Source organism: Sciurus carolinensis, chromosome 4 (assembly GCF_902686445.1).
Source record: "Sciurus carolinensis chromosome 4, mSciCar1.2, whole genome shotgun sequence".
NCBI lineage: Eukaryota > Metazoa > Chordata > Mammalia > Rodentia > Sciuridae > Sciurus > Sciurus carolinensis.
The window spans coordinates 96,306,352-96,315,409 of record NC_062216.1 but is presented as its reverse complement, the minus strand read 5'-3'; the positions used below and the strand labels follow the sequence as shown (position 1 = coordinate 96,315,409).

Sequence of the window (9,058 nt, the reverse complement as noted above, 5' to 3'; positions counted from 1 at the left end):
TCTATTCATCAATTGAAGGGCATCTAGGTTGGTTCCACAATCTGGCTATTGTGAATTGAGCAGCTATGAACATTGATGTGGCTGCATCTCCATAGTATGCTGATTTTAAGTCCTCTGGGTGCAGGCCAAGGAGTGGGATAGCTGGGTCAAATGGTGGGTTCATTCCAAGTTTTCTAAGGAATCTCCACACTGCTTTCCAGAGTGGCTGCACTAATTTGCAGCCCCACCAGCAATGTATGAGTGTACCTTTTTCCCCACATCCTTGCCAACACCTATTGTTGCTTGTATTCTTGATAATCGCCATTCTAATTGGGGTGAGATGGAATCTTAGGGTGGTTTTGATTTGCATTTCTCTTATTACTAAAGATGTTGAACATTTTTTCATATATCTGTTGATTGTTTTTAGATCTTCTTCTGTGAAGCGTATGTTCATTTCCTTAGCCCATTTGTTGATTGGGTTATTTATATTCTTGGTGTAGAGATTTTTGAGTTCTTTATAGATTCTGGAGATTAGTGCTCTATCTGAAGTATGATTGGCAAAGATTTTCTCCCACTCTGTAGGCTCTTTCTTCACATTGCTGATAGTTTCCTTTGCTGAGAGAAAGCTTTTTAGTTTGAATCTATCCCAGTTGTTGATTCTTGCTTTTATTTCTTGTGCTATGGAAGTCCTGTTGAGGAAGTCTGATCCTAAGCTGACATGTTGAAGATTTGGACCTACTTTTTCTTCTTAAGATGCAGGGTCTCTGGTCTGATTTCAAGGTCCTTGATCCATTTTGAGTTGATTTTTGTGCATGGTGAGAGATAGGGGTTTAGTTTCATTCTGCTGCATATGGATTTCCAATTTTCCCAGTATCATTTGTTGAAGAGGCTATCTTTTCTCCATTGCATATTTTTGGCACCTTTGTCTAGTATGAGAAAATTGTATTTATTTGGGTTTGTGTCCGTGTCCTCTATTCTGTACCATTGATCTACCTGTCTATTTTGGTACCAATACCATGCCGTTTTTGTTATTATTGCTTTGTAGTATAGTTGAAGTTCTGGTATTGTGATACCCCCTGCTTCATTTTTCCTGCAAAGGATTGCTTTAGCTATTCTGGGTTTCTTATTTTTCCAGATGAATTTCTTGATTGCTTGTTCTATATCTGTAAGGTACGTCATTGGGATTTTAACTGGAATTTCATTGAATTTGTATAGCACTTTTGGTAGTATGGCCATTTTTACAATATTAATTCTGCCTATCCAAGAACATGGGAGATCTTTCCATCTTCTAAGGTTTTCTTTAATTTCTTTCTTAAGTGTTCTGTAGTTCTCATTGTAGAGGTCTTTCACCTCTTTGGTTAGATTGATTCCCAAGTATTTTATTTTTTTCGAGGCTATTGTGTATTTTCTTCCTTTGATTTTGATCTATATAATGCATGTTTATCCATTAATTTGATTAAATAGTCTCATCTACTATGTTGCACACAATATTCTAGATACTTGCTATTCTGGGAGAAAGAGAAGAAGAAGGAAGAAGAGGAGGAAGAGGAAGAGGGGGAGGAAGAGGAAGGGAGGAGAGAGGAGAATTGACATTTTTTTGTGGAGGGGCCTGGGGATTGAACTCAGGGGCACTCAAGCTCTGAGCCACATCCCCAGCCCTATTTTGTATTTTATTTAAAGACAGGTTCTCACTGAATTGCTTAGCACCATCCCATTGCTGATGCTGGCTTTGAACTCAAGATCTCCTGCCTCAGCCTCCTGAGTCTCTGGGATTATAGGCGTGTGCCACCTTATACCTTTCGAGAATTGACATTTTTTTTACATAGTTAATGTCTGAGTACTATTTTGAATGGATTAATATATTAATCTTATCATTCAACTTTTTAATCACATATTAAAAGTGCTTTCCAGATGAGTGGACAAAAGATGACTGGTAACTTAATAAAGAAGTTATTACTGAAGGTAATAGGAAGAGGGTGAGCAACAAGCCATACAAAGAGGGCATTCCCAAAACCAGGGGTTGCAGAACTCATAAAAGGGAGTGGTAGCAACGAAGAAGTGTATTTATTTCAATGTAAATCCACGTTTTCATTGAATAGATTTAAAGAATTAAAAAAGACCCAGGAAGTCTTTGCCACTTTTCCATCAGATCAAATCTCTGTTTACACATAATTCTGACAAGAGCTCTGCTCAAGCTCTATCCCACACACAAATATCCTGACTGGCTTAAGAAAAGATATTTTATGGAAAACAGTCACATTTTTAAAAGAGACAGATGGATAAGCTAAATGTCTTATTAGTAATATGTATCAAAGTTCTGAGCCATCTTTTCACATCTTATTAAAATTTTTCAAATAGTATCCATGACAGGATACAAAAAAATCTATTATATATTTTCTTCAACTTCTTCTTTAATGAAAAACAAAGTCTGTAACTGCAGTGAGCAAGAAGATTTCACACTTATAACATCTCTGAGGATGATCTTTGGAGGGCCACAGCATTGCCATCTGAGGCGAGGATAGTTGACATTAACACCAAGGAAATAAAACCAGGTTATTTCTGGATGCCAGCACAGGTTTTTTCCTGTTCTTTCTCCAGCTATTCTAAATCAGAATAAATTGCACAAATTTAAGGGAGCCAATGAAATTGATAATGATGATTTTTAGATTCCAACATCTTATTGTTGAAATGTGTATAGACTCATTTAGTCCAAATTCTGGAATACCCAAGACCACTCTCATTTCTGAAACCAGCTGCAACTTCAAGGATCCTCAAGGTTACCTTCAGAGTCAGTAATTCTCCAGAATGATTTACTGTCCTCATTGAGAATGGTTACATTTGTAGTTAAAATCGATTACAGTGAAAGAATATGATTGAAATCAGGCAAGGAAAGAGGTGCATGGGGAAGAGTCCAGGAAGCTTCAACACATGGAGCTTCCCAGTGGAGTCAGGAACAGTGCTAACTTTCCCAGCAATGATTATGACAATGCACATGGAGTGCAGTAGTTCCCCTTACCTCTGAGAGTGTGCTCCAAGACCCCCAGTGGATGCTTAAAACTATGGCTAGTACCACACCCCTTATGCTATTTTTTTTTCCTATACATGCACACCTATGATAAAGTTCAATTTATAAATTAGGCACAGTAAGAAATTAACAATAGTAATAAAAATAGAACAATTAAAATATACTATAATAAAATTTATTGACCCTTCATGAATTATTTATTTCTAGAACTTTCCATTCAATATTTTTGAATTATGTTGACTTCAGGAAACAAACTGCAGAAAGTAAAATCATAGATAATGGGACTGCTGTATTGCCAACCAGGAAAGCTCACCTAAGCCTTGTTGTTCAGAGTTTTATTGAGGCTTAGTCACAAAGACAAGGTAGGTTGCCTATGTGTCTGACCTAAGTCTCCAGTCCATCAGAAGTCAAGCTGATGCTATGTGACTGCGAATCACATCATTAGACCATCCGGCTAGGTCCATGGTCCTTGGAATACAAAGACACTCTTATGAGACCAGAGACTCCAAGTACTTAGAAATCACCTTCCAGGAGTTCAGGGCAAAGGCCAGACCTCTCTTTGGGTAAGTTTATACATTTGGGGAATTAAGAAGAGCAGAAATGATAATTAATAATCCATTTAAAATTATTTCTAAATGGAAAAAAGAAGTTTTAGCATCCCTTTTTCATTAGCATGATTTCCTTTTAATTTCTAGCTTTATGCTGCATAGAGTAGCACAAAACATCTACATCTATTTTCTGAAGCAAGACAGAGATACTTAAGCCAGAGGAAAGTTCTAGGATGTGTTCAGATGTCAAGGTCCCCCTCAGTTAGTAATCAAATAAGTAGGAGTAGTTTTTAATGTGTCCTTGGGGAATGACAGAATGGCTTGAGGGATGGAGGAAGGATTAGATCAGCTAAAGACCAGTTTTCTCATTGAATTCTCATTTCCACCAACGGGTGATTTAATTCAATAAGTGTTAAATAGTAACCTGGCAAATAGAAGTTTTGAAATGACAAAATAGTGAAGCAATAGAGAGTAAACATTAAATCCTTAAAAAACAAAACAGGGGAGCTCAAGAAATAGCTCCTTTTGGAAAGCTCTCGCCTAACATGCACAAGGACCACGGTTCAAATCCCCAGCCGCTCAAACGAGAAAAAAACAAAAACAAACGAGAAAAAAAAAAAAAAAAAAAAAAAAAAAAACAAGAACAAAAAAAAACTACAAAACTATTTGGGGTTGGGGAGATAGCTCAGTTGGTAGAGTGCTTGCCTTGCAAGCACAAGGCCCTGGGTTCGATCCCCAGCACCCCCCCAAAAAAAAACCAGGAAAACGTTTAAGACCTTGTAATGGTTAAAAAATGCTGGTTCCTTGTATAAGTAAAAGGTAATAGCAAAAGGCCAACAAACATATGAAAAAAATGTTCAAATCTATAGCAATCAGGGAAATGCAAAACAAAACTACAATAAGATTTCATCTCACTCCTATCAGAATGACAATTATCAAGAACAGACAATAATAAATGTTGGAAAGGATGTGGGGATAAAGGTACACTCATTCATTGTTGGCATGACTGCAGACTAGTACAACCACTGTGGAAAGCAGTGGAGACTTCTCAAAAAAACTAGGAATAGAAATAGCATATGATCTAACTCTCCCACTCCTCAGTATTTATCCAGAAGAGTTAAAATCAGCATACCACACGGACGTAGCCACTTGAATGTTTACAGTAGCACAATTCACAAGAGCCAAATTATGGATTGAACCCAGATGCCCTTCAATAGATGAATGGATCAAGAAATTGTGGTAAATGTACCATGAAGTTTTAGTCATAAAATTGAATGACATAATGGCATTTGCCAGTAAATGAATGGAAATACAGAAAATCATGCTAAAGTGAAATAAGCCAGACTCAGAAAATCAAGAGTCAAATGTTTTCTCTAATATGTGGGAACTAGAGCAAAATAAGGGAAAGAAGGTGACAGGGGAGGAGATTAGATATTATGAAGATAAAAGATAGATGAGTAGAGTGGACGAAGAAGAAGAAGAGAGGAAAGAAGGGAAAGGGGTAGAAATATGGAATGAAATAAATAGCAGCATATATATACATATATGTATATATATATGAATTTCACCTCTATAAATATGTAGAAAATATCAATAAAAATAAATAAATAAAGGAGTGAAATGAAAATCGACAGAAGAGAGGAGAGAGAATAGGGGGAGTGAGGAGGAAAGGGAAAGGGGAGGGGAATGGGGACTGAAATCAAATTCCTTACATTTGTTATTTTGTCAAAATGAACCCAGATTCTATGTATAATTATAATGCTCTAAAAATACAAAATTAAGTTAAATTCAAAAAATGGTATTAAGAAGATAGGGTAAAATCTTCTTATGCTCCTTTATAGGAATTAAATTTGATAATCCAATAAAAATGATGCTATATAAATCTATAATAGATTATAGTAGATCTACTATTATAGATCTATAATAGTAGATTTATACAGTCATATTTGTGGGGGTCTTAAGCTCCCCTGCTTTTCTCGACCAGCGACAAGGGAAGGGGACTCCCCAGCAAGGTCAGACGGGGATAGGTAGGGTCGACGGACCACCCGCTCCCAGCCCTCCTGGTGGAGGACAATCAGACGCGCCAGGGAGACCCATCACAGCAGGAACTCGTTTATTGAGGAAGTCACACAGCTTTTATGTAGGGTGGGGGCTAGGCGGGAACCAGTCAGCTTAAAGGTCAGCAAGGCAGGGAGGGGGTCACACAGGCAAGAGTCCCATTGGACTATATGGCAAGCACCAGCTGATCACGTTCACGGAACTGTTGTTAACCAATCCCTGACGGTGGTCTGGTTTATCGTCAGGAACCTTTGAAACTGCCTTTGAGGCCTTGATCTTGCTCACTCGCCAGGGAGTAAGGAGTCAGTTTGAGTTAGTTAATGTGTCATTAGTCCCAAAACATATTAATCTCTGCATTTTTAAAATGTGTTCTTGACACACAGTCAAGCTAATTCTTCAAAACTGGAATGTCAGCTCCTCTGTTTCCTCTGGTATATTCTTTCCATTTTTTTCCTTTTTGCTATGTTTTTTATTTATTCATTTGCTTTCTCTTAAGTAGAGTCATCAAGATGACTGAGCCACTTATTTCTATTATTCATAAGCCAAGGTATGTGTCTGAATTTTGTAATAGGATTGTTTCATGTTTCATTTTTACCTCTCTTGATCAGGATATTCTCTTTTGTAGTAATTAAATATGGACTTTGTGCAAATACAATATTAAGCACTGTTGGGGTTACATAAATGACTAAGAACACAAGGTAGCAAGTCATAATTGTAAAATAAATCAGTTTATCAGTGATAGGAGCCTTCAGATAAGGAACAACTGGTTCCGACTGGAGGGTCAGGAAGAGTATTAAATCCTCACAAAGAAGTATTCAGGGGGATGGGAGAGATAAGAGTATTTGACATTTCAGGAAAACCATAGCAAACAAAAAGCCCAAGGTACTGCTCAGTAGCAGTGAGGATACTTGAGAAGAGCAGACTGCTTAGGAAGGAAAGTGCTGAGATGTGAGGCCAGCAGGGTGGGGGTGAGGCCAGTCAGAACCTTGTATTCCAAGAAAAGCAAAGCAGAGAGTTAGGGATTGAGCGGGGAACCAGGCAGATCTATTCCAATCTTGTCTCTGCCCCTGTGAATCTTGGGTTTCTCATCTGTAATATGGAGATAACAACAGTATCCACCTCAGAGTATTTAAGTATAAAATAGGAAAACTATCACAATGCTTAGAACATACCAAAAGATTCTTAAAATGTGTGTTCCTATTAGTAGCCACACCAAGGGGTCTGGGTCTCTTGTATGGAGTGATACGATGATCACTCATTTGTTAAGCAATGTCCACTGCCTGGTAAAAGGGAGACCACTTTACCCCATCTTATTTACTTACCTTTGAAATACAGTTTAAAATTATTCCAGGAACATGAGTTTGAACTGGTCTCTCCTTACCCAATCATGTAATTCTATTACACTGAGGGACTCCTGGACCAAGGCCCTACCCTGTACTCAACTGTGGGTTCCAACACCGCTCCAGTGCTTTCTATCACACATGCTGAGTATGATGGATAATGAGCATGGGCTTGCGAGAGACATTAATGGGAAAAATTATTCTCAGTTTCTTCTTCTCTACCTTCTCAGAACCCTGAGAGGGTGACTGTGTGGGCCAGTGTCGGCCCTGAGGCCCAGTGTGTGACTGACCTCAGTACCTTGCTCTTGAGAATGACTTAGACTGGCTCAGAGTCAAAATTAGAGGAAAATCCTTTGTGTTCTCTGAGAGTTGTTTACTTATTATTCTGTTTTATCCTGAATGCCAGAAGCTGCCAGTCATTGCTACTGGTATAGAAAGACTACAAGAGTTAGTGAGGTCCAAGCTTTTACCCATCTTGTGTTTCTTTTCCTTTCCAAGGAACACATTTTGGTACAAATTCCCATATTTGGAACACATTAAGCCATCTCTCTCTCCTGGCTTTGACCTGACAAAATTTGGCAGTCAGTCTGGCTTTCTGCCTCAGTGGGAGCCTGAACTTCTCACGGCTACTTCCCTGTTTGAACCCTCACTCCTTCTCCGTCCTTCCTTCCCTACCCTTATCAACAGTAATTTCACTCTCCTTAACACCTGTTCCCCCAACCCCACCTATTTCGATATTGCTCTACTTGTTTTATGGATTATCTGGCGGAGTTTCCCATTTTTTGGCTTTGACAAATCTTGGCATTTTCTTTTTCATTGCTATTTCCTCAGAACACCGAGGTCCTCAAAGGTGTTTATTGTTCTTTGACAACAGATTCAGCACTTGAAGCTGGAAAATAAATTCACCTTGCTTCCGAAAGCCAAGCTCCCATCTTTGTGTCTTTTATATGAAGACCTGCTACTCTTGAAGTCTACTTAAACACATAGCGTGTCTTAAAGCACATGCTGATACAACGACTGCCTTATCAAGAAGCCAAAAGCAAATTGTTTAAACCATGGTTCACTCGTTGCTGGTCCAGGTTGACATTCTGCCTTTTTGGTCTTTCAAGGGCCTCCTGTGCATAGAGAGGAAGTAGGATTACCACAGGGGTATGCCTATCTTCTCCAACCCCAGAGGCAGTTGGGTCCCCTCTGTAATTCCACATGCCTTTGATGGCCGGAGGAAGAGCTGCGGTGATCTGATTTTCCTTCTGGTTTTAGGAAATGCAGGTTATTTCGTGGGAAGAACCCCTGGACTCCTTGCCTGGGTATTAGTCCTTCCTAACTTTCCCTCACATTTATCAGATCCTTTCTTTGGACTGCCTCAGTAAGTGAATGGGTGACCTGCACCAATAAACTAGAAGAATAGGCGTTTTCTTTGCTATTATAACCATCAAAAAGCAAACAAAAAATGTATCATGAATTGTTACTGAAATAATGTGACAAATCAGTTTTTCATAATGTGCCTCATTCTCCCTTGTTATTCACATGAACTGCCAATAGCAAAATTTATGATTTAAATTTTTTCTGTAAATTTTGCTTTAATTTTAAATTTATAATTTTTTATTTTGTTCTGCTTTGAAAAATAGCAATTACTTATAGCAGGTATTTCTAGCAATCAAGGATTACTCTGCCTCAACATATTCAGTGATTTAATTCCAACCACACTAAATTGTAGTGTGACTAAGGGAATTACCTGGGATCTCTGGGGCTGTTTCAGCTCTGTGTAAACACAGTCAGAACATAATTTGGTGGATCTGTTTGTGTGAGCTCTGCTTTGTGACAGTATTTGGTGCCTGTCACAAACATTAGTCTATTTCAAGCTAGTTGAGAATGACTAAAAGCAAACAACCAATTATATCGCAACAGTGATCCCATTTAATTCCAGAATTAAGTTGAGCCTGAATTTGGTAGGCAGAGGTCAAACCCATGACAACAGAAAAGAGCATGGTCCACTTAGGAGACTGACTCTTGCATGTGGGGAATAACACTCCGTATTCTGCAAGTAGGTACCATTGCTAGATGGAGATTCTGACCTTTGTAGAGTTCTCTTTGCATAAGGGCATATA

The 9,058-nt window shown here is 38.5% G+C and overlaps 1 non-coding gene across 1 annotated transcript; it reads left to right on the top strand.

Moving 5' to 3' along the window:
• The first annotated feature begins 4,226 nt into the window (after nt 1-4,226).
• On the top strand, nt 4,227-4,301 carry Trnaa-ugc (transfer RNA alanine (anticodon UGC)). The gene has a single exon. It is a non-coding gene; the product is annotated as a tRNA-Ala (tRNA).
• Nucleotides 4,302-9,058: the final 4,757 nt, after the last annotated feature.